Here is a 26889-nt window from a genome sequence, read left to right as displayed (position 1 = left end):
ATTCAAAGACGCCGCTGTGGTCGCTGCTCTCTCGTGCGCTGCTTTCTTCGAGACCCCCTCCCGCCCGGCGGCTCTTCTCACGCGTCCCAGCATCGGCGGCGGCGGTTCTCCTCGCAAAACACTTCTCCGTCGGGGTGTGGGTGTTTGCGTGCGCGCGGCGAACGACTTCAGCTCCCGCCCGTCTCCCCCGCGGTCTGCTTGGGACTGTCTACAGAGCGTGCGCTGTGGTAAGTTTCCCCTCCCTTTCCTCCCCCCACCCCAAGTCCGGGGGTTGACTACAGTAGTTACTTTCAGCCTGTTACTTTGCTTCCCCTCCCCCTTCCGCTTTTTCTTCCGCTGCTCTTTGCGGCAACAAAGTTTTCTCCAAGCTGCCCGGAACGTGGAGGGCTACCAGGGTGACATGTATCCAGGTTTGTTCTTGGCAGGTGGCAGATGCTCCTCCCCTTTATACACTTTTAACCTCCCCCCCCCACTTTATTTATTTAGCGTTCCTATTTCTAAATAATGTAGGGATTGCTGGCGTTTGATTTTAGAGGAGGGGGGTTTTAGGTGTTGTGGATGGCGTGACTCCGACCTTCCCTTTTAAACGCCCTCTCGTGTGTTAGGGTACACATTCGCGCACAAAGAGTTTGCGTTGCACTTTGAGATTTGGTGAATGAACGCGCATTTAACGCCACAAGATGGGTGTGCGGGCACACTTGGGTGCGCCTGCGCCTGAGGGTGGTGCGTTGGACGCACAGCAGAGGTTTAAAGGTTTGTGAACTCTCAAAATCAACCTGCGAGGGTGTTACTATTAATTTGCCGAAGTAAAAAGTGCATTTAAAGACATGCTAATTTGTCACTTTCTTCGTTCTTTAACCTGTGAAAGTTTAGTGTGATATTTCTGAGTGTGGGTTGTGTTATTTCTCAACTTGCTGCTGTTGTCATTTTCTGCCCAGGCAGTGCTCAGATATTTAAATCTAAAGCATGTGTACCCTTTGAGTGCTGTGAGACCTTCACCTTCTATATCAAACTTTTAAAGGTTATAAAGATAATGGGAAGGCCCAGTTCTAATATTTGGCCACATCCAGCACGTGCATTTCAGAAAGTACAGTCTGGTTTTTCACCATCCACCCTTTTTGGATAGGATAAGCTATTGCATTTCTGGATTTTTATTTATCGATTTTGGTGCATTTTGTTTGCTGAGTCTCCCAACATGTTTCCCCTAGTGTCTTTTGATTGGGCTTGCTGGGGACTTTTAGCCTTGAACAATAACAATGCAGAATGCTAGCCTAAAACAAGTGATTAATAAATAATCATGGTAGACCTAGATGGAACTCTTGAGGCATGATTCCTAGCTTGTGGGAGAGCCTTCTCCTGAAATTCACTCTTGAAATTCAAGATGTAGAAAGTAGTGAAAGTTTAATTCTAAGAGCTTTTGAGGTCTGGTAGGTAAATGGCTGTAAGGCATGTTGGACTTTGGAGTTTGAGTGTGAAAATAGGAAAGAAAAAAAAATAAAATGCTAGTTCCTTTTACTCAAGTGATTACTCAGACATTAAAAGTCATATATGATGAGTAAGGAGATTGGACAGATCTCCCAAGAAACTAAGCTAATTGCTTGAGGCAGATTCTATGTATAAGTAACTTTCCACTAAAAGTATTTTATCAGTTATTTAATGGCAAGACTTAAATAATACATGCTTGTTTTGCTGTTTTGGGAAGATTTTAGGCTTGTGCATTCTGTTTTTTTTTTCTTTGATAGAATTTTGTGGCCCATCAACCAGAGCCAGGAGCAAAATAATGGCACAAGCGAACAAATGCACATAAATGTACACTCAACCTGGGAATAGATGATTAATTCTGAAATCAGACTCATGCCACTACAAAAATAAAATGTGTCATTCTTTTTCAACTTAACAATAGAGGTGAATATGTGTATGTTTTTCAACTTACGTTTTAGTGGATATCATGATGGCTGGGAATCATGGAAGCTGAAGTCCAAAACATCTGAAGTCTGAGGAAGGCTGCCATATTTACTAATAATTATTACAGATAACATTAGTAATTGGAGACGATGACTGAGGTTTTAGGAAAGATTCCTTAATTCTGCACTGAATTGCAGAAGAAGTGACAGTATCAGATAATTTATTATATAAGTTGTGGGGAAAAGGGAAATATTTCAGTTCCAGTCATACTTGTCCTGTATAAAGATTGGGGAAAACATAATGGGGGAGAGCAGTTGTTACTTCTGAGTTCTTTAGGGCTTATTTTTGGGCAAGTGTGAGCAGGATAGTAATTTGATGGTGTGATTCCAAGTTTTCTTTCTACCTATTCCTTGAAATTATACACTGACAATTTTCACATACAGGAGTTTAAGATCAGGGTATAAAAGGAATTATTGTCTGGCATTTTCATATTAGTTTACTGTTCTAGAACCAAATCCAACAGTCTCTGAAGGAACTAAATGACATTTCTCAAATATTTTAGTTAACTGTATCTATTACCTAGTGATAAACTAGAATTATATTAGTACGTTATTTCTCATATAGAAGTGATGAAATAGAGAATAATTAACACAATTTATCATGAATAATTCATAATAAATTGTTAAAGTACAACTAGTAAGGTATTTTGTAGTTGAGTTTAAAAGGAATTATTAGGCCAAGTTATATGTGTTAATATTTAAAATGATTTTACAAAGAATAGTAAATTATGTGAATACTCTGCTTTTATAAAACAGCTTTCTTAGTTTTTAAATTACTATTTTTAACTGATCTTAATGACTCAAAGCCAAACACCGGCTATTCTTAGTTGCACACCAGAAATTAGTAGCAAAAACAAATTTTTTAAATGAATTACAGTGGATAGCAATATTCTATATGCAAATTTATTTACCTATAAAGATTAATTCATACATACCTGAAGAGAAATAAATGAGAATTTAAGGTAGTCATATCCAGCTATTTAATCACTCATACGATTCCCATCTAGAACAATATTGTTTCGTGTTTGTTCTTAGCATCTAATAAGAATGCTTTAGATTAGATGTTGTGATATATTAATGGGGCTATTAATGTTGGAAGTGTAAGTCTTTTCTGTTCAGAATCAATGCATATTAACACTTCAGTACCTTTATATTACAGCATACATGGAATCACTTGTAATCAAATGTATCAGTGAAAATAATTTGCTGGATATAAGTGACATTCAATATTATGACATAATACAGAAGGTAAGAGCATACCTTCATTAGAGCTTTTATATTTCAATATGATAATATATCAGACCAATAATCTGGCCTACCTTGGTTGTACTGGAGTTTATATTGAACCAAACTGCTTTAAGTACAGAGTTTAATAGTTCTTTCCATCATATAGTTAAGCTGCTAATGTGAATGTCTCATTGTAGATTACCGATTTGGTCTTCCTAAATATATTTATTAGAAAATAATAAATATTGCCAAGAAGCAATGCTTATTAAGATTTCATTTTAAAATAACTGTCAGGAGAGAAATTAACAGGTGTCTTGGAGAGTATGTTCCATAGTGCAGTATATGTTCATCTCTTTTTCAAATGTTATAATAGGTAGAATTTCTAGGTAATCATACATGAAGAGCTTGAAAGTGTATTTTTAAAATATAAATGCCTTGTTGTAACATTTTATGCTTGCATAGTTATAAATTTTGGAATCTCACTACTAATCAAATTGCTGATGTCAGAGGGATTTAATTATACAGTAATATACTCAGAAGTTATAGTGGGAATAAATCCTCTTGATTTCTGGAGAGCATACTTCAAAATTGTACCTATGACTGAGATGCTTAGTAGAAGCTGGGCCTTTGTTAATTATCACAGGTAATGGAGATGCATGTAAAAACACAGTTGGTTTATTGAACGGCAGGAAGAGATGATTGCGGTTACCAAAGTTCTTGACTACTGGCAGTGAGCTTCCTAGGGGTATACCCATGGGCTTGTGCGTGTGTTGTTTGTATCTTCTTCCTCCTCGCTTTCCCCTCCCCTCCTCCCCTCCTCCTTCTAGGTAGTCCTCACTTAACAACCATTCATTTAGCGATTGTTCAAAGTTAGGACAGTGCTAAAGCTACTTACGACTGTCCTCACGCTTATGACTGTCACAGCACCCCCCCATGGTCACGTGATAGCAATCCAGGTGCTTGGCAACCGGCTTGCACTTATGATGGTTACAGCATCTGTGGGGGTCACGTGATCGCCATTTGCACCCTTTGCAGCTGGCTTCTGGTAAGCAAAATCAGTGGGGAATTTAATGACTACATGATTTGCATAATAACCACGTGATTTGCTTAATGACTGGTGATTTGGTTAATGACTGCCACGAAAAATGTCGTAAAATCAGGTGTGGTCATGTGATGCCTCACTTAATACCTGCCCTGCTTAACAATGAATTTTCTGGTCCCTATTGTGGTCGTTAAATGAGGACTACCTGTATTAGAGATATAATTTATTAGGAAGATATGTTGGAAATGAGGCTTAATTCAAATAGAAAAATGTGTGTGTGTTCAAGGAGAATAAAACCTTGACCTGTTTCTTGTAATCCATCAAGAAGTGATGTAGAAATTATAGACTCTTGATACAGTAAATGTGTAATAAATATGGTTTCAGTTGGTCGCTGGCTTTATACTTCCTAATTAAGCCTCAGTTTACAATTTGGTCCTGTTAATGTTTATTGGGAGATAGTGGTATTTAAAATGAAACTTCCCTGTACATGCATTGATTTAGGATTGTAGACTTGTAAACATATTTAGGATCAGTGTTCAGTTGTTTTAATTAATAGTATGTAATCAAATTGCTAGGCCTTTTGCTTTCCTGACTCTTAAAATTAAGAAAACGTTGCTTTTTTGCTTGATTGTTTTGCACACTAAAGTTAATTAATATTTGTGAAGTACAGTGTTTGCTAGGCAAATATTAGAACAGTCTTTATTATTGGTACAAGAAAAAAAATGAGTATTGTATATTCAATACTCTATGTTAGATTTGAAATGCGGTGTTTTCTTTGGGCTCCTGAAATCATTTTAGATATAGCTCATTAGGAAATACTTAAATAGGGAGTTGCACATCATTGTTAAAACTGGAATATATTGTGTGCAAATCTGGAGGGGAGAGAAGCAAGCCAGTTATTTCCTAGGGATTTGTTGGGGGGATCATATGTTTATCCTGGATGCCATGGTATATTATTTGAAGGATTGTTAGGGTAGCTCTTGGATCATAGGATACAAAGTCCCCTTGTTTCTTAGCATGACATTAGTAATTTTCCCTGTCCTTGTGTCATAAGAAAAGATGTGGAAGAATAGAAAAAGTTGCTCCCCCATCTGTCATACAGGCTATGGTGAGGCATCATAACTTGGAAAGTGGCAGTGTTTCTACTGTGAAATCTCTACCAATTTGTGTTATTCACTTGTTTATCTTATTTACTTTGCAGTCAATAGAACAAGTTTGACTTCGATTTCTGCATATATTCTGTGCTTATTATTCTGTGCTTATTATTGTTCTATGCTTATTATTTCTATACTTATTATTGAAAACATTGTACTAAACTGAGTAAGCTAGTATAGGATTCTTCTGTTGGATTGGATATAATCCAGTGTATTGTGTACTGAGATATAAGGCAAGAACCTTTTGCCATTTATATTTTGCTACCAAGGATTAATATTTTAAAATTTTAGAAAGAACTTAGTCAATAGTGTGGTCAACTTCTTTAAAGCTTTAATATTTTAGAATAATACCTAAAGATACAACATTCTAAATGTTGAACTGTTGTTTAGAAGACTCACAGGTGTTTTACTTTTACAGGATTCCAGTGGCTGTGCTCCTCTGAATTTGTGGTATTCTTTCCAGTAAAAGTTGAAGGACATAGTTCATCCAAAAAAGAGCAGAATCCCTGCATTTATGAAATTATGTTTTCTTTTTCTATAACAAAAAGAAAAAGAAAAAAATTAAGACTATCTCCTGTGGGAAAGCCAACAAATGTTGAAAATTAAATTTAACTCTGTAGATAATACTTTCTCAGAACATTTAAGAGAAATCTTGGCATGGAGAAAGAAATCAAGGAGGCAGTCAAAAGGAAAAATGCAATAATTTATAATTTTGTCTACCTTCAAATTGCCTGGGAAGATATGCATTGACACTGTAAAAGAAAAAAGATTACATTTCTAGCAATGCCATATTGCAGTACTCTAGTAATACTATAGAGAAGAACAAGGTCAAGTGGCCCTTAGTGATGCCCAGCTAGCTAGCTACCCATGCTAGCTTAGTACTGTTGGATCATTTGAAAAGAGTGACAGTAGTGTTGTTAGATTCAATATATGTGTGAATTGTTGTTCAGAAAGTCCAGCGTTAGCTTCAGAAGAGAAAATCTTTCAAAGTTGAGAAGCCTAATTAAAAGCAAGTTGAAACCAAAGTTGATAAAATCTCTGCTAATTCTCTAAAATTATTGGAGATAATTCAAAACTCATTTAATAGAAATTTAAATAGAATGTAGATGTTGGATTTTTATTCACCAGTATAATTAAAAAAGCACAATTAAAGAAGGAAAAAAGCTTTTTTTGGAAAGTGGAAATCCTGCCTACATCATGAAAATATGAAAGACCACAAATTCTGCCAAAATATATGTAATTTCATTAATAAAGCTAGAGGGAAGAACATGACTTTTGATGAGCCTATTTATAGAAGCCTTAAAACAACCAATAAAATCTAATAGAGAATCAAGCGGGAAATGTTGGCCCACTTTATAGCAAAGATGTTAAAGGATTAATGAAGGATGGGGAGATTTCAGGAAAGCTGAACAAACACTTTGCATTTATCTTTGCAACAGAAGATATCAGTTTAGTCAGATAGCAAGGCACGAATATTTTTTTCCTGGGAGGCTGCCAGAAGAATGATTGAAAAGAAATGATGAAATAAGGGGTTTGAAGGGAAGTAGAAAAATTAAAAATTATCAAGTCAGTGGGCTTAAACAGTAAACATGCAAATGTGAGATTGTTGATTTTCAAACTAAAATATGCTATCTGTAACTAAAATTGGTTCCTCTACTGGAAGATAGCCAGTGTAAACATTAGTGTTTAAATAAGATTCAGGGGAGCTGAGAAATTAGAAGCCCACTAGCATAACATCTGTCTTGGGTAAACTAGTGGAAAAGCATATTAAATCTAGAATTGCTAAATATATAGAAGAATAAGCTTGATGATGAAGAACTGGCATGGCTTTTGCAAGGAGAAAATGTGCCTCACATATGTGCTGATCTGGTATACATTATAATTGGACTTCCAGTACTTTGGACAACATCTTAAATTTAATATAGAATAAATGGGAATAGAATAAGAAAGTGTCTTATGGAGTAGTATCTGTTAGAGGATAGCAAGATTTGGATAGAAAGAAACAGAGTCTTTATAATAGAAGAAATAAACTGTGGGGTCCCCAGGAAACAGAATTGGAATTATTTGAACTAAGGTTGAAAAATCCATTGGTGAAACTTTTAGAAACTTAGGCTAGTGGAAATCCAGGCAAGATACAAAGAACTCCAGTTTAGAGCAGTAGACAAATTGGCAGATGAGAATCAATGTAAGTGAAATGTGATTGGCTTTCTCTGTTATGGAACCTTTCTTCTGGAACATGCTGGCTGAGGAATTCTGGGTGTTGAAATCCACACATCTTAAAATTGTGAAGTTTGAAAAGCACTGCTTTAAAAGAGCCCTAAAACACCACTTTTCTCCAAGGCCTTATATTAGTGTGATGTTTGGGGGGGGGGGCTTTTGTTTGTTTTTGTCTTTGCTGGTGAGGTAGAGTTGGTGGTTCTTTTGATGCTATCTTTTGGATTTTATTCCAATGTTATTGTTTATATATATTAAGCTGCCCAGAGTCACTGGAGTTGGGCAACCTAGAAGGTTGAAAAATAAATGCTGGGGCAAAAGTTCTGATTTCCGATGTCAGAATTGACTGAAAAATGAGAAAAAGATATTTTGGGTTTGGAATGGATAGCTGTAGTTGTCGCATCATTGAAGAAGGCAACATCTGGCTAGGGTTTGTTAGAAAACAATTGAAAATAAAATGAACACTACTATAATGATGCAGTATGCTTAGAATGATATATGTTGCCTTGGTACCTCTAGCTTAAAAAAGGGGGGGGGGCCGCAGAAGAGGTAACCAAAGCAAATATATGAGAAGGGGTTAGGTTTTTTGTTTTTTTTTTTAAATTTAGGAGAAAAACCCGAACCTCTTTGTGAGGGGAATTTGATAGTTCATAACATCGTGTACAGTGTGGAGAAACTTTTTTCCAGTATAGAAATAGAATGCCATCAGCCATTGGTGGAAGATTCAAGATAGGCAAAATAAACATTTTTAAATCCTGTTCTTGATTAACAAAATTCACTTTCATGAGAAAACCATGGGTTCAATTTGCACAGGAAGCCATGTGCTTATGGGGGTGGGCAAATTTGATAAGTAGCTGGGCGTGGACTTGCTTTGGGATGCTGTGCCTGCCATCTTGCCAATTTTCACTCTGTGTCTGCACACATCGGAGCTATCTTTTTTAATCTTAGAGCACTGAGATGTAGTCTGAAAGGGTGGAACATTGCCATCAGTGTTCCTTACTGTGGTCACATCATTCCCTGGTATCCATGGAGTTTTCCAGTGCTGGTCAGAGGATGGATTTGCCTGAAGTGCTAATGGATCTACTTGATTTTCAGAGGGTGCTTGGAGAGTTTCCTGTTGACCTAGTGGATAGTTCAGTCATTTATTTGGTCATCCCCTGAAACCCAGGAGCAACTAGAGTGTTTCATAAGGTTGAGTTTGATAGTCACTCTCCTTTTGCCAATCAAAGGAATCTCCTTGAAATATTGAAGAACTCTGAGAAATTAAGTGACAGAAGACACTCCTGAAGTTACAGTGGCAAAAAACAAAACAAAGCAAAACAACCAAGAGTGAATATGATCAGACACAGATATGATACCTGGATGAAGTAGATTATCTGGATCAATTTGAGATGGGATTATGTTCTGAGATATGGTTCCAATATGGTCTGGCTTAAAAAAAAAAAGGTTAGCTTTAATCCCAGAAAGATAGAGTGGCTGTTGATTCAGAAGCCTTCTAACTCCAGAGGATGTTCATCTATGACTCTATACAGGGTTGCACTCCTGTGGAGAGAGTGGGCTCGCAATCTTGGACATCTAGCTCTTTCTGGAAGAGCAGGTATAAGTCACAGCAAAGAGAACTTTTCCTAGCTCTGGCTTGTACTCCAGTTTTGGGGTTTTCTGGAGTAGGAGGTAAGGTCCTGTTATCTGTGGAAAGTAAGAAAGATGACCTTGATGGAAATGTGCAAGAACCATTACCTGGGCAAAAAGAGCTGCAACATTTTTTTAAGTTCAAAGCAATGAGATAACATTTAGACGTGACTCAGGCAGATGTCTTCCTAATTCACTGGAGTATAAGAAGTGGGGCAGGAGTACAGCACAGACACACTTGCAGGATTTTGAATTAATTTAAGCAGGAGTTGACTTCCTGGTCTGGTCTACCTATGGGATGGACATAATCTCTCATCAGCTGCCATTCATTCTATATGGTCATTGAGTACTTTTGGAAACTGGTTCAGAATGTAGTGCCTTGCATAATAATGGGTTATGCTCATGTTACTTACCGTCGTGTGAAAAAGAAAGTACACCCTCTTTGAGTTCTATGGTTTTACGTATCAAGACATAATAAAAATCATCTGGTCCTTAGCAGTTCTCAAAAGTAGGTAAATACAACCTCAGATGAACAACAGCACATGACATATTACACCATGTCATCATTTATTGTGCAAAAATAAAGCCAAAATGGAGAAGCCATGTGTGAAAAACTTAGTATATCCTTACTGCTTCCATAGGTATGAAGAGGATAAGAAGCAGCCTGGTGCTGCTAATCAAATGCCCTTGATCAATTGATCATCAGCAAGTGTGACTACCTCTATAAAAGCCGAAGTTGTAGGAGTTTGCTGGTCTTGATTGAGGTGTTAACACAATTCCAAAGAATAAGGACATCAGCAATGTTCTTAGAGAAGCAATTATTGCTGCCCATCAATCTGGGAAGGGTTATCAGGTCATTTGCAAACAATTTAAAGTCCATCATTCTACAGTGAGGAAGATAACTCACAAGTGGAAAATATTCAAGACAGTTGCCAGTCTTCCCAGGAGCAGACGTCCCAGGAAATTCACCCCAACATCAGACCATGCAGTGCTCAGAGAAATTGCAAAAAATCCAAGAGTTACATCTCAGACTCTACAGGCCTAAGTTAGCATGTGAAATGTTAAAGTTCATGACAGTACAATTAGAAAAAGACTGAACAAGTATGGTTTGTTTGAAAGGGTTGCCAAGAGAAAGCATCTTCTCTCTAAAAAGAACATGACAGCATGGCTTAGATTTGCAAGGCTGCATCTGAACAAATCATAAGACTTCTGGAACACTGTCCTTTGGACAGACAAGACCAAAGTGGAGATGCTTGCCCATAATGCACAGCAGCATGTTTGGCGAAAATCAAACACAGCATATCAACACAAAGATCTCATACCAACCGTCAAGCACAGTGGTGGAGGGGTGATGATTTGGCCTTGTTTTGCAGCCACAGGACCTGGCCACCTTGCAGTCATTGAGTCGACCATGAACTCCTCTGCATACCAAAGTATTCTAGAGTCAAATGTGAGGCCATCTGTCCAACAGCTAAAGCTTGGCCAACATTGGGTCATGCAACAGGACAATGATCCCAAGCACACCAGCAAATTTACAACAGAATGGATGAAAAAAAAAAGAATCAAGGTGTTGCAATGGCCCAGTCAAAATCCAGACCTCAACCTGATTGAAATGATGTGCATAAACAAATGCCTGCAAACCTCAATGAACTGAAGCAATGTTGTAAAGAGTGGGCCAAAAATTCCTCCACAACGATGTGAGAGACTGATAAAGTCTTGAGACATTGTGGGTGGAACTGGCATGTGAATTAAGCTGTTCTTGAGGCTGATGAGGAGGCACCAAGTGGATTGATGGTTATTGTTTGAATGTGTTGTTTTTAAAGTTAATAATTGGAATTTGGAATTGTTTACTGCTTAGAGTTTTAGGAGCCCAAATACTATATATAAATAAGCACACATAGCGGCCACAGACTTGGAAGTCTTTAAAATAGGATTATATACAGAAAATGGGTCTGTAACTAAGCATTACCCAAGATGTCTTAACTGAATGTCCAAATTCAGAAACTGTGTTTCTGAATGAAATAATGAAGTCCAATTGTTGGACCTCAACAGAAGGCACTTGCATTCATTTTTTGCTGTGAAATTCCCAGGAGTATCTGGGCTGTCATTGGATACCAAAGGTATCCAATTTATTTATTTAGTGAAACTTTTGCTCCGACTCAGGAGTGTGGTTCTCTTACGATGGCTTTTTACTATTTAGTTATATATTTAGTGACCTAGAATTTGTTATCTATCTATTTAGCTTTTCCATTCTTCCTTGGCAATTTGACATTATATCAGATGAGCAATTGCCTAGTTGCATTTAAGTGAAGGGGCGAAGCTGTGCTTTTTTTTTTTTTTTAAATTAGAACTGTATAATACTTAATATTTGATTCCAGAAAGTTATTTTGGAATACTTGAGGATGTGACTGTAGCACCTTCTGCAACTCTTTAAGCCAACAGTATATTTTCTTGGGATTACATTTTTACTTTAAAGAGCTGTAGACAGGTGTTACATTTGTACCCCACTTCCAGTCTGAAGCAGCTTTTGGGAATAAAATCTGAAGCTGTAATATATATGCTAAACTATTAGTTTTTTTTAACCAGATGGATTCAACACTTTGGAACTCTCATCCCCCTAAGTGCTGATAGGCCCCTACCCTTCTAACCTTCCAGAAGTCTTAAAGAGCTGACTCTTCCTGAAAGCGTTGGGGTAGAAGGAAGCTGGATGTGTGTGTATGGGGTGTGCGTGTTGTTTTGGGGGTGCCAGGAGTTTTTGTGAGGGTTTTATCGGTTCTTTTTGTTGTTTTTATTGCTTAAAACAATGAAATATGTTATGGTGCATGAAATGGGTGGATATATCAGCTATAAACAAATATGACAAATTAATATAGTGAGTTCATATGTGCAAAGTCCTAATGTGAGTTGTTTGGTCCTGGCTTAACATACTATGTAGATACAGTTATGTGCGCTGTTTTGTAAATCATAATTAAGAAAACTATGGCTTATAGCATGTGAATCCAACTAAGAAAGCAGTGTGTCCTTTTTTCTCAAAGAGGGAATGTTCATATGTGATTCAGACCTCTAGATGCCTGAAAGGTAAGGGGTTTCTCTAGCTATGACATGTTATAAAAGTTTGGCCACCATGTATACAAATGTGTTTTTAGCTTCCTAAAATGTATAACAAATAGTTGGTCAAATTGTATGAATGTATTATCTATCAGTACTTTGAAAATCCAACCTTATAGCATATATAATTTTGCAGAGGAGTAAAATTGAGTTCAGCATTATTATTAATATTATTTATCTATTTACTTACATTTATTAGCTGCCCAATATGACTTTCATATTAGACAACTAATTATATTTTGTGATAGTGGCAGTTTTTCAGACCAACTGAAGTTGAATATGTACATCAAAAATTCTTAAACTGATTTTGATTTATTCAAGAATAATTAAAAAATCCATGTTCTCATAAATTAAGTAAAAGATATAAGCTGCCATTCGTGAGTATATTTTTATAAGACTTTAAGCAGTGGCTAATTATGGTCTCTTTCTTTATACACACTGAACAGTTATTGTCAATAACTGTGTTTCACTCACCTGATACTGTTCTGTAGGTAGGACCACTGATTTCTAGATTAAACTTATTTTTATCATTCCAGTCTTGTTCCAGACTTGATTTTGGAACTAAAACTACAGTTTCACCTGGCAGATGACCTACCATTTTTGGTGTTTCTTCATTTTTAAATGTTTTTAACAATTTGTAAACTGCCCGGAGTCAGTTTAGGGAGTAGCGTGCCATATAAATTAATTAAATAATAAATAAATAAATGCAATGTGCTGATCTCTTCATTCTCTTGGACTCCCAATGGGTTTTATTATGCTCGATGATGGATATATTTATAATATGGATGGAGATCTCAGGGTGCTGAGTTTTGCTGCTTCTATTTATTCTTGAAAAGTCATTTCAAGAAAATAGTACTCAAAGAACTACTGCTGAAAATCAGTGCTTTGCTTCTAAGTGTTAGTGGTATGGACTTAAAAGGACTGGAAGGATCCAGAAATGGGACTGGGGACTTGGCCACCTCTATCTTAAGCAACAGATAGGTTGTTTGGCAGCTGTCCTTGATTTGGTGCTTCATATGGACACGTAGGTATATTTTACCAGTTTTAACTGGTTTGCAACCAGTGGCATTTGATGGAAAGATGAATCTGGATGGCCTCGTTCTTACTAGTGTGATTACTGGATTGTTCTCTATGTTAAAAGCCATTGAAAAATTTCAGTTTGCACAAAATACTGCCACGTGGGAGACAAATACTGGATCCTGAGGTTATGGTCTTGTTCCACTGCTTATTTGTATTTTAGTGTTAGTGTCAACCTGTTAAAATTAGAAACAGTTGAGAATAGGTTGTTTCATAAGATGGACATTCCCAGCTGTTTCCTTCAGTTGAGATATGTAGCCTTTTGAGCCCTTCGGTTCAAAAGAATAAGCTCCTGCCATCAGCCCCTGCCTCACCATTTCCTTTCTTGTTACTCTGTCCTTTCAACATGAAGAAAGAAAAGGATGGAGTGATGCAGCTTCAAAAAGAATTAGGCTACACGGTTCTACTTTGCTTGTATCTGTACTGAGGAAGTAAAAAAGCAGGGGCTGCAATCTTACTGTATTTGTGAACGTATGTCACTATTGACATTGCTCTTCTGCCATCTCTTGGATTTAAAAGTCTACCCAGAAACACCTCTTTGTTTGGGGCAAAGAGAAAGTCTAGCAAGTTTTGAAAGTGAGTGAAGTAAGGAAGAGGTTATATGAAACCTTGCTTCTTTTTATGAAGTATAAGAAATGAAGAAGATTGGGAACAAAACAGCCAAAGGTGGTAGAGTGCATATGAGAGAGGGATAGGATGATGGTTTGAATTGGGGCTTTCATTTTCCAGTACTAGGATGTTTATGAATTGTAATCAGGAAATACTACTGTGATGGTTTTGAAGAGGGACACTAATGATTGAATTTTTTTTTTTTTAATCTTTGCTTTCAAGAAGAATGGGAAGGAAATGGGGGTTCCAAGAAGTTATATGGATAATCGCATAGGAGGAGAACTTTTTCCCCCTTCCAAATTCTCCCTCCTGGTGACATTTCTGTAGTTGTTCTTTTCCCTCCAGCTACTATTAATGATGAAGGAGAAAAAAAGACAAGTATCTTCTCATAATTAATATGACTACATAATGTACTTCTAATTAAAATGCCTCCATAATTTGTAACCTGATGCTAAGATCTCTTGCTAGGAAATAAGAGACTAATTAAAAATTCACAGCCTGAGGTACTGGAGGCACATTACTATTTCAATTGCCATATGGGTCATTGTTTGTTGGAAAGCAATACTGGTCATGGCCCGGTCCATGTCTGTTCATGAAGTGCTAGATTGTGGATTTTCTTGTAGTATAGAGAAGAATTCAACTCATTGGGGTTTGGATGAAGAAGACCCATCTGCTGTCTTTCAAAAGCTAGCTGTGACAAGGAGTGACATTTGAAGATTTGCTTTTGCTTTTAGGAATTATACCTGGAAGCAGGGGATTATGCACAGGTGCTGAACCTGATTAGGGAGGTGGGTTTTTGATGATATTAGTTGGCTAAACTAACTTCTGAAATTGCTCCCCCAACTTTTAATCTGAATTTTCCAACTTTACAGACAATTACTTCTTGGATGAAGAATTTGTTTTGAGTCCTCCCTTTCATCTGAAGAGGAACAATTTTTGATGGTTTACCTATCTAGTAGTTTATTTGTTTGTGCTATCACCACTTTGGAAACACTACTTCAGCTCTTACGTGTTATTGTGGTGGTTATATGTTAGAAATTGCTTAGATCAATGTTTCTCAACATGTGGTCTCAGGACCCTTGGGGGTCGCCTAAGACCCTCTGAGAGGTCATCAGAATCAAAATTATTTGCCAGCCTATGTTGAAAAATAATACAACATCAAAATCCCATCGAACAATTGTCAGAATAGGGACAATGAATGCATCAATTTTTGTTTTTTAATACAGTAAATATCAGTAAATATAACCCATACAAATAAAAGCTTTTTTTGGGTCCACCATAATTTTTAAAAGTGGGAGGGGGTCCTGAGATAAAAAAGTTTAAGAAACACTGGCTTAGATGAATTCAGATGAAGCAGCATATATATATATATATATTTAAACAAAAATATGTATGTATATATATATATGTATTTATGTATATGCATATAGGTGTGTGTGTGTGTGTGTGAGAGAGAGAGAGAGAGAGAGAGAGATGAATGCAGGTTCAGGTGGTATGTATCCAAGTTATTGCTGTTTCAGAGGTGACAGTGGCAGTTTGTTAAAATGAAGTGTCTAGGAGCAGATCTTTACAATTAGTAGCCTCTTAAATTCCAATCAACCTTTAAAAAAAGTGCTTGGCATCTTAAAAATCAGCTACAGAAAATGGATGCTATGTGTGGGACATGTGTATGGAAAGAGAACCAGAAGCTGTTAGCTCCATTATATTTGTGATCATCCCTTTCTGTTGGTGCTATTTCAGATGTTCCCATGTTTTAGTTTGCACATCTTGTACACTTTTTTGCCTGCGTCCATTCAGTACAATTTAGTGACGTCATGTATTATTCTGGCAATTTGTTTTAGATAAAATAGTCTCAGGGTAATATATTAATAATCCTAATGTTTTTCTGGTACTGATTTTACTTGCTTGTGAAAATAGTCTATTCTAGTTATAAAGTTAATGTAATTTTGGCATCTCTTTTCTTGCTGTTACAGTTTTTTCCTTTGGAACCTTTTGTATTAAAATGTAGAAATTATTTGAAATATTTGGAAAAAAATGTAATGAAATTTGTTAAACCTATATTAGAAACAGTTATAGCTGAATATATAAATAAAAGGAAAGTTAAGATGAGCAGGTTGATGGAATCAAATAAGAATTAAATAAGCATAAGTTATAAGACAGAAACAAAGATTTAGGATAGCTTTTGTGGAAAACAATTAAGGAATTTTGGAACATGTTATAGGCCTCTGTAAAGTATTTGAAAGAGGTGCTTCACAGTGCCTAGAAACATGAACCAAGCACCTCTTCTTGAATTCTTAAAGAACCACATTGTTTGTAAGGTTTACATGGCTGTTTGGGTGTTCCCCTGGTTGTTTCTGCACCCACAGGCATATATAGAGGAAAGTGAATCAAAGTGGCTGTGCTGGGATGTGCACGTGGGTGCAGCCAGGAACAGCTTCAAAAGCAGTTGTGCAAGCGTCACTTACGATAGCTGCTTTAATGAGAGAGGTGTTCAGATTGTGTTCCTATGTGTTGCAAAGTTTCTATTTCAAATACTGTGCGTAACACATTCATATAATGGGTGTAGAATAAATTATATGAACTTTATTGCAGTGATCATTTAACCTCTCCCCCCCTGAGTATTTATAAACATAATTTATCCATTTATTTTTGCTTGTATAGAGTAGAGAAAAAGTTGTACTCCTTTCTGGGGTAGGATGTCAATTTGAAAATCTATGATTTTTCTTAGAAATGTTTATTTATTATAATAATAGTTTTATACAGCCTTACAGTTGATATCTCAGATCAGTTTACTCAGTTGTAAAATAAAACACCACAGCTGAACGCAATAAAAGCTATAAATGCTGAGTCTACTATCTGCAACAAAATCCTATCAAAACAAGAAGATTGTCACTGTGTTGCAAAATACAAGCAAGATACGGGCAGCCTTATGCTTCTGTTGCATGGGGGCTGTCATGTAAAAGCTATACCTCTGGGCTTCCACCCCCTTAATCTCTTGGGTTGAATGTACAGGGCAGACTGATTCTGAAAGTACGTGGGTGCTAAGTCACGGGCTTGACCAGTCTTCTTCCACACACACTGACTGGTATCTATTTAGGGAAGAACTGAACACTGTAAAATGGTGCATTCCACCCTAACCCTTTAGGTAGTCCAGAATGATGTCATGATCAGTGGTATCCAACATTGCTGAGAGCTCAGATAGGACCAGGATGGATACAAGTCTTTAAAGGTTAAAACCAGTACATGGGATCGAGCCAGGAAGCTTATTGGTAAGCAGTGTGGCAGACTTAACGTACGTTTAATAGTGCTGAACTTTTTCATGTCAGCAGTCAAGCTGGTTCATTCTGAACCATTTGCAGGTTCTAAGTCATCTTCAAACATGGCCCCTTGAAAAGTACATTATGAAGTGATGATGGCATGAATCATTGTTGCAAAGGCATCCTGAATGTAAAAGGTGCATGACAGGTACACTCTCAGCTAAAGCTGAGAGAGCCAAGCTCTTTAGCATCCCACAGTGGAGTAACCACGGGCTTGACCAGTCTTCTTCCGTACACACTGACTGGTATCTATTTAGGGAAGAAATGTAAACTGTAAAATGGTGCATTCCACCCTAACCCTTTAGACAGTCCAGAATGATGTCATGATCAATGGTATCAAACATTGCTGAGAGCTCAAATTGGACCAGGACGGATGCATACCTCCCACCTGGATCCCAATATAAGTTACCAACAAGCACGATCATTGGTGTTTTCATCTCGTCTGTATGCCCAAATTCTGTCTTAAAGGGATTTTTCTCAAAATCTGTTCCCAAATAGAAGATTGGAAATTGGGCAGAAGTTGTCCTATGTGGTTGGATTGAAGAAATGGGTACCTCCTTCAAGGCATGTGGTACTCCCCCTTTCTCAAAGAGGAATTACATCAACAGTAGGCACTGTGTTGTCACTGAGCATCAATTTGCTCCATATATTTTTCTTGACTCACTTTAAAAAAAAAAATGAACCACAAAAATGATGCAAATCAAACTAACAATCTCTATTCTATTTATTTGCTGAAATGCTTTTTGGATCCCATATTCTATTGAGATGGTGAGGAATATCCTGGGGAATTACTTTGCTTTCCATAAATAAATATTCTGTGAGAGTGGCCATATGCCATGATCTAGTAAATAGGCAGTTTTCCCATAGCAACCATTTTGTGAGAGTGCCTGTTACATCCCCAGTCCCAAAGGTGATCCACCTCTGTCATAAAAAGACTTTCATTTTGATCAACTGAATATTGTGTTTATATACTTTTGGGAAGTGGAAGAAACATATCTGGAGCTATATATATTTAGTATTGAATAAGTTGAAGATGACCACCATTACTGAAAACTGGTGATCTTTTTCATTTATAACATGTAAAAAGACAAATCTAAATGAACACATGAGTTACAGAAAATTGTCTTCTTTCATAAATAAATGTTTCACCTGTAATACATTGCATTTGGATTGATTTTTTGTTTGTTTCAATCTCAGCTGCCAATTGTCTATTCATTTTGTACTTTTTTCTGGGTTTTGCTGGCTTTTTAAAATTGGCATTAGCTGCCCAGAGTCACTTGTTTGAGATAGGTGGCTATGTAAATCAAATGAATGAAGAAATAAAAATTAACCTTAGTAGATAAATGAATTTAAGTTTGGACTACTAGATTCTTTTTCTCTGCTTATATGCAGAATACTTTGTCACATGACTAATCATCTATGAAAATTACCCTTTCAAAAAAACCCAGATGTAGTTGATGGTCTCCTTTTTGGAATAAATATGGAAATATGATTAATCTGATCCTTAAATGAAAAATGATTTTGAATCATTAATACCATTTTGAAAGCTTCTTTATAGTATCCATTATGTGTTGTTACCCTCTTTGCATCTTTAAACATACTTTATTGAAGCTGAACATAGTTTTTAAAATTAGGAGAAAATAAGTGTTTATAGAAAACAGAGAAGTAAGCTTTTTTTAGCATTAAAAATAGGAAATAAAATATTTATAATGGAACATATTGTTGTATGTGAAAGCACAGACAAGGCTGTGGTTACATTACAGTACTTACAATATTGTCATGACCTAAAAACTAAAAAGATCTAATGTAGTCAGATCTGAACAGTCTGCCAAGATTGTTGAAGAACTGCCGATAAGTAGTTAACGTTTCACCCTTCCCCTGCTAGTATGGAGAAATTTTATAATATTTGTATAAAAACATACCTAACCTTAATGAGAGAATGCTATTAGGGAAAGGAGTACTGATTATCTTGTGAATTTTGCAGCTGCTGTAGAATGGAAAATGCAGAATATTGCCAGCCATATCGTGAAGATGATTTTTCAATTGAAAATCAATTAGCATAGGATATGAACACTAAGAGTGCAGGAATATGAGGATCTTACTTTTGGAAATGATCAGGAAAGCTGTTGCCCAGAAAATTCATTCAAATTTGCTTGTTATCAGTTCTAAATTAATTTGTATTACTTTCAAGGCTGCAGTGATGGCAGTAAATTGTTTGCAATAACTGTCCAAGTACACCATGTAATATGTACAGGTAAAAATTCACAAACTGATTATAATTTATGGAAGGATCAATAAAATATCTGCTTAGGAAAGAAAGAACCAAGGTGTATTGATATGCAAGTTATTAGAGAAACTTTTTGTGATTTGTTTACACTTTAGGTGATTTATATCTTTCATACAACATGCTAGGTTCATGCATAAAGTTGTAGCTAACTTTTCCTTCTGTGAAAGTTTTCTGGTTGTTACTGCCCATAACAAACAAGTTCTGTGCAGTTTATTTAAAAATATGTGACATTGATTTTAATTATTAGGTGATAGTAGCAGCTACATTGGTGGGGCATGGAATTCCAGCATAACTAGAGTTGATAGAGAACCACTTTGGAGAAGAAAAATCCCGCAGCTAGAAATGGTTTTAAAAGATAGTTCCTTGACATTTCATTTGTGTTTATTGTCTCCAAAGTAGCTGTACAGTATTAAAGGGCTGACTACTTTTTTACTCACTTGAATGCCTGGGCTCAAGGCTCATTAGTCACTCTGAATTCTCATCTGTTCTTTATTGAGTTTTGGAAATGCACAGGGATTAACCTCTCCTTAGGTGCCCAACTGTTGGTATGCAGAGAGAGGCACCTATATCTGAATGTATTTCTGAATCCGATGGTCGCACTGTAATTATCAAAGGTGTGTAAGAAAAGATGCATTTTAGCTTAGACTCCATGGAGAGGATACTTTATATTATTTAAAGCAGGTAGCAATTCAACACAGTCCAAACTTAAGAAAAAATAATACAGGCATTGTTTTCTGTTAGGTAAATTCATGTTATGCTTTGCTTTGCTGCTTATGATGTTTTTGTACAGCTGTCCAGGTTCAGGATGTTGTTGGTATATTTTAAAAGGAATAGAGGTAGCTTAAAAATGGATTTTATACATCCCTAGTTTGCTTTTGTACTTGCAATGAGTTCAGTGGGAGAAGAAGCAATAGGAAGGAAGAACTGGGGCAGTTTCGAAACTTGGTTTGTATGTGTTGGTGGTTAAAAGAATATTGCTTTGATATTGCCTGTGCTTTGTATTTGTCAGGCATGGTGCAGTCAAAAAAACATATTTGAAATACTTTTAATTAGGTCAGCTACAATTGTAATGCAAAACCACTGTAACGCAAATGCGTATGTTACGTAATGTATCTAACAGCCAGAGATCTCATATGCATATATGAGAGTACAATTAACTTGTATTTGAAAAGATTTCAGATAAAGTAAATAATAACAGCAACAACAATAACAGCAGCTGTCTCTGGCAGGGAATTGGCATTGAAGTCAATGTTTTAGCTTTGAGCAGATATATAAATAGAGAGTGTATGTGTGCACATACATATGTATATGGGTGAGTGAGTGTGGGCATATGTGATAAGTTATTGTAAGTTTCAAATGAGAGGAAGCCTTTATTACAGCCATGCCAGCAGTCAGATTCAGATAAAAACAAAAATGAATGTGTGTATATACATTGGGAACCCAGGAGCGTGCTTGTGCACGGGTGCACACACACACACATATGAATAATGATTGGACAGGAGAAGCAACAAGTAGAAGTTATGCTCTCGCAAGGGATGAGATTAATAAAAAATTGTCCAGATTCCGTGTAGAGAAATCTTTGATTCCCTGGTTCAAAGATTCTGTTGAACTGTTTCCACAAGGACATATATGTGGGTGAAGGGCAGCGTTTTTCAAACTTGGCAACTTTAAGATTTGTGGACTTCAACTCCCAGAATTCCCAGGCCAGCATGCCAAGTTTGAAAAACACTGGTGAAGGGAGTATTTTTATAATGCCCAGCAGAATGACAGAAGGCAATATACCCAGCCAGGCTAAAGTGAAGTTCTGGCAAAATTTCAGAACTGTGATGGTGGTGAAGTAGGAGCCTGGCACATACAAGTTTGAAAAAAAACTGCATGCACTGTGAGGCTAGGAATCAGACTTCGCTTGATTTGAAGAGCAATGGCCCAGATACCCTGCTGAAGAATTTTTCTGGTGTTTTCCAAGTTTAACAAGCAAGAGGCTCTCTAGTGAGATTCCTTAGGAAAGGAAACTTGCCAATAACTTTTTAAAACCAGGTTGACAAAGTAGTTTCTAAGAACCATTGGGGCCAGACCCACTGGGAAGGAAGTTAAACTTAGCCAAAAGTTAAACTACCCGGCTACAAAGACCTTGTAAGCTGCATGTATAAAGTGAGCTCCATTCTAATGAAAAATCTCAGGACAGGTGAAGAACTATGCTAAGCAACACTTGCCAGATATAAGAACAGTGATGCCTGGAACAGCACTGTAAGGTAATTTATAAGTGCACACCTGCTCAAAAGCATTCATATTAATATGCCAACTATGAATTGTATGATAATTTTGTGCAAATACTAAGACTTTAATTTTTTGAGCTTCTAGCCCTCTGTGCCCTTCTCATTGCCACCTGAGAGACAGAGATGATCACAGTGTCACTGCCATATAAAAGAGCTGGAACTGTTCAATCTACTAATTCAGGAGGATGATTGTGGGACAGAAAGGGCCTGAATTATTGAGTTATTATATAAGGTAAAATGTAGAAGGCTAGAATATACTCCTGCCTGACCCCTCTGAGTCACAACAGCTCCAGAGAGAAGTTCCCAGGAGGAACATCTGACTCTCAATGGAGTGAAGGGGCTGAATGACAAGAAGCAATCCTTTATCTATTATCCATTAAAATCCATTAGATTTTTCCCACAGCTTTTCCCTTGGAATTAAAGGTTGATTTAAAATGACAAAGGCTGCAAAAAAGGAGCCTCTGGGCTGGAAGAAATATTTCTTGGCCAAATGGTGAAGGAGCAGACAGTAGTCAAGAATTGATCAGTCCATCCTGAAAGCTGCCTACTCCTCAGCGATGATGTTTTCACTTTCAGTCCAATCCAACCTTTTTAAGTAGAGGTATTTAGCATATCGTCCCTGCAGGGACTTGTCCAGGCAGCCACCAGGAGTCAACATTGACTCGAAGGCACCCCCGCTCCCAAATATTAGCATATAGCGTGATGATTGTATTAAGGAAGCTAATGGGTCTCCAGCTGGCAGGGCCTAGCCAATTTTGTAGAATGGTATAACAGTGGTATACCTCCAGTCAGTAGGAAAACACACTGGGCTGTTAATATGGGTGAACAGGGTAGCTAGCACTGGACCCCACCAGTCTTTGTTCTCCTGTAATAATTCTGGGAGGGAGAGATAAAATCTCCTCCTGAGGCTTTTCCAGGTTTTAGGTGTGAGGTAAGAACATTGACTTCAGTTATGAACACAGGAGGCCAGTCAGGAAGAACATTTCAGGAGTAACTTGTAGTTGCAATATCTAATGAATTCAGTGTAAAAATACTTTGGAAATACTTCTCCAAAGATTCTGTGGATAATTGAGAGAGTGGACCAAAACTTTTATCATTAAGAAAGCTGTCAACTAAGCCCCAGAAGCAAGAAGTATTCTTGAGCTTAGGAGCTGCAATTAAGCACCCCCACTGCTCTCTCATGGCTTCCTTTTTGATTTCAGAAGGGCTTTGTAGCTCTTCATTTGGTTTAGAAATTATTGGAACATTCCTGGAGAATTGTTAAGTCAGAAGGTGTTTTTGCTTTAATACAGTCTGTGTCAGATCAGGATTTGGATCTAATACAGAGGAACTAGAAACTAGTGTGAGGGTGACCTTGATATAGGAAACTGAGACTAACAATAATATTCTGATAATATGTTAATACCTGCTTGAGAGAGTCTGCTAGGTAGTTTTGAGAATGAAGCTGGAGGACGGGGTCTGAGTTCAAGAGACCAAGCAAGTATTTTGCAATTTGGAGGACCATTTAATCTAAATATACCTTTTTGTTGTGGGGCCAAGAGGACAGTGGGCTTTTTGTAGGAACTTAGTACTTTTAATATCAGTAGGCAAATTAAGGGGAAGTGATCACTATTGAAGCAAGGTCCTAAACAAAAATTAGTTATAAGTAAAAACAGGTGTGTGAAACCAAGATAAAGATAAATCACACTGGTCCCTTTGGTGCTTCAGAAAGGGGTTCCCCCATTTGAATCTTCTCTGTTGGTGTCATTTAGAATGACAAGGTATCTGCCATACATGATGTTTGTCTTTGGATTGTTAGATCTGGGATTGTCAGAGTCTCCTTTTTTGGGAGAAGAGATTACTGAAAATAAGCTTGTAAGGAAGATGTCATTTCCCCCAGTGCATGTATTCAAGCCTCCAGTAATTACTACTGGTATAGCTGGGTACAAGTATAATAAATTAGTAATGTAACTGTCACGTAGGTCCCATTGGCTATTAATGTCCATATGTCTACAGAGTTGAGAAAGGTGTATGTTAATAAACAGAATTGGAGGCAAAAAGTAAAAACCATTCTGGTATATGATTCTAGCATAATCACAGGGATACTGAATTTAGTGAAAACCATACTCAGCCCTTCTGAGAGTGTTTCATTTTTTACACTGGTAGTACTTCAAGTGTATCAGGAACATATCCAGATATGAATAGTTTATTCAAAGTCCAGGTTTCTTGGAAAAGGAGAATGTCTGAGGTAGTAATGTAAGGAAGTGTCCAGGTTCTTCACTTTCTGGCCAGCAGTGTTCCAGGAGAAGATGAAGATTAAATCATGTTCGTGGAGAAATCAGTCAGCATCAACCCATCCCACCTGGTCAGGCTGAGAGGGCATGTTGCGGGTCCCGTCAGTGAGAGAATGTTGGCTGGCAGGGCCCAGGAGGAGAGACTTTTCCGCCGTTGCCCCCGCCCTTTGGAATATTCTCCCCCCAGAGGTGCAGCAGGCCCCTACCCTACTGGCCTTCTGGAAAGAATTAAAGACCTGGCTCTGCCAGCTTGTGTGGGGTGATAACAACCTTACCCAACCCTGGGGGTGGCTAGTGCCTTGATGACGCTCCCTGAGTGATTGCCAATTATTCTTGGATCTATTTATTTTCTATTTATTATTGTAATGTTGTAATATTAATTGATTTTAACTGTTTTGTAAACTGCCCAGAGCCATTCAATGAGATGGGCGGTGACAAATTTGATATATATATAAATAAAATAAATAAATTCGGGACCTCACTCAATGACCAATAATCTCTCCATTAGGGAGAAATAGAACAACTGAATGGAAGGAGAATTTGGTGAGTCAGCAGTTAAATGGGGGCAGGTGTGGGGAGTATTATTCTTAATGATTGATTTGCTTTACCTGTGGAATCTTCAATATATGCAGGTGAAGGTAAGACAGAAGATTGTTGGATCAGGAAATACCTGAGAAAGGTACAGATCCAATTAGGGGATAAAATTACTTACTGAAGAGCTTGAAACCCTCTGGATTTCCTTCATGATTTCTTTTTTAATGAGCAAGTAGTAGGTTTTTAAATTTCACAGTAAAATATGACTTTTTCAGTGCTATCCATTCAGACTGCTTTTAGGGCCATGCTGCATATTATTAAATGGATCACTGTTCCGCAGTATAATTAAAGGCTTGAAGGACCTCATCTAACTTGGGATTGCAGAGACTAAAAGTTTAAGGCCTCCATGTAGTGTCCTGTATGCTAAAGAAAAATATAGCTTTGGCCTCCAATACTCTTGCATGGAAATTTGGTTTAAATAGATGGGTGTTTCCAAGTAAATGCTGTTAGGACAAGATGCAGTGGCATTGCACCTTTCACGTTGATTATTACTTTGAGATATGTAAATAAGGTGGAAATTCTAATAACATTTATATAGAATTACATTGAAATGGGTTACTTACAAAATAAACATAGTATTCCAACCAATCATCTAAGGTAGATAATTTATTTTGCTATTATTTGCTATGTAGAGTATATAACAATAACTTGATGTAAAGTGAAATTTTGAGCAAACCTCTATAGCCTACTGCCTTTATTCTTAGTCTGTGCTATTTTTCTATAACTTAGCAAAATGTTTACATTAAGTAATGACAGTACTTAAAAAACATTTAGTGTTTCTTCAATTTGAATTAAACAATATACAAAATTGTTTGATAAAGAATGTATAGGACAGTATGGAGGAACTCTAGACCAAGATAATAGCACAGACAGTAAGACTATGCAAAGCTTTAAAAGGGTACTTCACAAAGCATTTAATGTAAATAAAGCATCCTTATTCAAAATATTAAGGCAGCTGTATCTCTTGAAAAGCTCACATAGCTGTATACAGACAATGGGGGAGATTTTGTCCAAAAACATAGCTGCTTCCTGAGAATATAATACTTCAAAGTATGTGTTGTGAAACATGTATTTCAAATCTTTGCACAGCCACAATAAATATATATGCTTTGCCATTTTGTACTTTTTCTTCCCATCTCTGTTGAATTTATCTGATTATATTTCTTCTCAGGCGATAATATTAACTGAATCTTCATGTGTAGGTTCCCAAACGATTTAGAGCACTGGAAAAGAATGATTGTGCAACAAATTTACCATTTGATTTACTATCATAACATTAGAAAGGACTGTTTAGACCAGTGTTTCTTAAAGTGTGGTCAGAGGATCCCTGGGGGTACCCCAAGACCCTCTCAGGGGTCTGTAAAAACCAAGATTATTTGCCAGCCTATGTTGAAAAATATTGCAATATTAAAATCCCATCAAACAATTGTGAGAAGTGGTAGCAGCAACAAATGCGTCAATTTTAATTTTTAATAAAGTAAATATTGATAAATATAACCCATACAAACAAAAGCTCTTAAAAGTGGGAAAGGGTCCTGAGAGAAAAAGGTTAAGAAACACTGGCTTAGACCAGTTGAATCCAACTCTCTAGATAGTGCAAAATTCAAAATAAAACATCCCCAGATGTGACTGAATAGTCTCCACTCGCACATAACCAGTGAAGGGAAGTCTATGGTCTCTCTCATTAATCAATTCCATTTTCAAACTGCTCTTAGTACAGAAGAATGTTATCAGAGTGGTTTCATCTGAAGTATAAGGAATATCTAGCAGTGGTGCAGTTTGGTAATTTTAGATTAATGGACTACAGAAGGGAAGCCTAAAAGCCATGCTGTGTCTTGAATACACACCTAACTTTTCTGACTTCTATTACTATCCCATGCTTTGTAGTTGTTTCTAATTTCGTTATATAGATCAATGTATCACTTTTTTTTTTTGAAAAAAACTGATTAAAAAAAAACTTGGTGGGTGTAGTCATTTACATTTGAAACTTACTTAAATCATTGAATACTATCATTACTAGTAAATGAATTTTGCTTCTGCTGCCCTGATATTAAACATACTATTTGGAAACAAGTATACTGTTAATGAAATAGTATACTTTTTTAAATAATAAAAAGA

General features: G+C 36.9%; 1 protein-coding gene across 3 annotated transcripts in view; it reads left to right on the top strand.

Annotated features, from left to right (window-relative positions):
• Nucleotides 1-113: 113 nt before the first annotated feature.
• Nucleotides 114-26889, top strand: part of FOXP2 (forkhead box P2) — a 466299-nt gene continuing 439523 nt past the window's right edge. For all 3 annotated transcript variants that reach the window (XM_088141716.1, XM_088141715.1, XM_088141712.1), the window contains exon 1: nt 114-227. The gene's annotated coding sequence lies outside the window, so the exon portion shown is untranslated. The remainder of the gene's footprint in view (nt 228-26889) is intronic.

This window comes from Python bivittatus, unplaced genomic scaffold (assembly GCF_059951505.1).
Source record: "Python bivittatus isolate LINGU-HERP-01145 unplaced genomic scaffold, Pbiv_v1 ctg000330_np1212, whole genome shotgun sequence".
NCBI lineage: Eukaryota > Metazoa > Chordata > Lepidosauria > Squamata > Pythonidae > Python > Python bivittatus.
Note: the sequence above shows the minus strand (reverse complement) of the source record. Positions and strands in the feature narration are given on the sequence as shown.